Source organism: Lepidochelys kempii, chromosome 5, assembly GCF_965140265.1.
Source record: "Lepidochelys kempii isolate rLepKem1 chromosome 5, rLepKem1.hap2, whole genome shotgun sequence".
In the NCBI taxonomy this organism is placed as follows: Eukaryota; Metazoa; Chordata; order Testudines; family Cheloniidae; genus Lepidochelys; species Lepidochelys kempii.
In genome coordinates this window covers 133697071-133699003 of record NC_133260.1, presented here as the reverse complement: position 1 = coordinate 133699003, position 1933 = coordinate 133697071, and the positions used below count along the sequence as shown (strand labels likewise).

The 1933-nt window shown below is 42.2% G+C and overlaps 1 non-coding gene across 1 annotated transcript; it reads right to left on the bottom strand.

Moving 5' to 3' along the window:
• Nucleotides 1-267: 267 nt before the first annotated feature.
• On the bottom strand, nucleotides 268-370 carry LOC140912166 (U6 spliceosomal RNA). Its single transcript, XR_012159244.1, has one exon. It is a non-coding gene; the product is annotated as a U6 spliceosomal RNA (small nuclear RNA).
• Nucleotides 371-1933: the final 1563 nt, after the last annotated feature.

Below are 1933 nucleotides of genomic sequence, written 5' to 3'. Positions count from 1 at the left end.
AGTTTGGTGGGGCATTTTGAGGAACCTCTTTCTAACTCAGCTGCACCTGCTCTGGGGATAAACAGAACACTCCGTTTCCAGGGGCTCTTTCCAATAATAACAAACACAGTTAACCTCACAAACAACATGTTTTTCTTTTCATTCTCGTCTGCGTCCACATCACAGATTAACCACTTCAACAGACAGCACTACTACGGTGGTACCGTGCTCTCTCAATGGCACGTGTATCAGCTACTATAGAATAAGGTATCGTATTTATAGACAATGTCAAATCCAGCATTTCTCCTACAGCCTGAGGCTGGGTCATCCTTGTGCAGGGGCCACATTAATCTTCTCTGTATCGTTCCAATTTCAGAATATGTGCTACCACTCTACAGTGGTATAGTGTTGTGATCCTATCAGATCTCAAAAGTCAAAAGGCCAGGTCAATACACAGAGGGGAGAGCCACATTGGATACTGGATGACCATCTTAACATTGCAAACACATCAGCTGAAAAGGAATCCATTTTGGTCTTCCCTTCCCCACTAACAAAAGCAGCAGTTTCTCCAGCTTCACTCGCAAGCCCTAGTAGCTTATTATCTGTATTTCTTACGGGAATTGGGTAGAATAGACACACTTGTCCTTTTTAGGAGTAACCAATTACATTTGTAGCAAGACTGGAAGGAAACATCAACTAAAGTCCTCCTTTTCTTTTTGTGGATACAGACTAACACGGATGCTACTCTTATACCCAGGTAGGTTTATCTTTAGGACCTTCATTGCATACCTTCCTGACTAATATTTAGAGTTTGCAAAAATACAGTGCAGGCAAGGAACTGACAAATGTTCATTCCTTCTGAGGGTATATTTTATGGGGCAATACTAAGAGAGGGTGGCTACACAGGTAAAGAATAGCCACATTTCTCTCTGTCTTGGGCTCATACATATGATGTTGAAACAGGAGAATGATTCATACACTTTAAAAAAAAAGGAGTACTTGTGGCACCTTAGAGACTAACAAATTTATTTGAGCATAAGCTTTCGTGAGCTACAGCTCACTTCATCGGATGCATATAGTGGAAAATACAGTGCGGAGATTTTATATACACAGAGAACATGAAACAATGGATGTTACCATACACACGGTAACAAGAGTGACCAGGAACGGTGAGCTATTACCAGCAGGAGAGCAGGGGGAGGGGCGGGACCCTTTTGTAGTGATAATCAAGGTGGGCCATTTCCAGCACTTTACAAGAATGGTAGGAGGGGAAATAAACAAGGGGAAATAGTTTTACTTTGTGTAATGACCCATCCACTCCCAGTCTTTATTCAAGCCTAAGTTAATTGTATCCAGTTTGCAAATTAATTCCAATTCAGCAGACTTTCATTGGAGTCTGTTTTTGAAGTTTTTTTTGTTGAAGAATTGCCACTTTCAGGTCTGTAATCGAGTGACCAAAGAGATTGAAGTGTTCTCCAACTGGTTTTTGAATGTTATAATTCTTGACATCCGATTTGTGTCCATTTATTCTTTTACGTAGAGACTGTCCAGTTTGGCCAATGTACATGGCAGAGGGGCATTGCTGGCACATGATGGCATATATCACATTGGTAGATGTGCAGGTGAATGAGCCTCTGATAGTGTGGCTGATGTGATTAGGTCCTATGATGGTGGTGTCCCTTGAATAGATATGTGGACAGAGTTGGCATCGGGCTTTGTTGCAAGGATAGGTTCCTGGGTTAGTGTTTTTGTTGTGTGGTGTGTGGTTGCTGGTGAGTATTTGCTGAAGTGAAGAAACAGATTGACAGAGCCAGAAGAGTACCCAGAAGTCACCTACTACAGGACAGGCCCAACAAAGAAAATAACAGAACATTACTAGCTGTCACCTTCAGCCCCCAACTAAAACCTCTCCAGCGCAGCATCAAGGATCTACAACCTATCCTGAAGGACGACT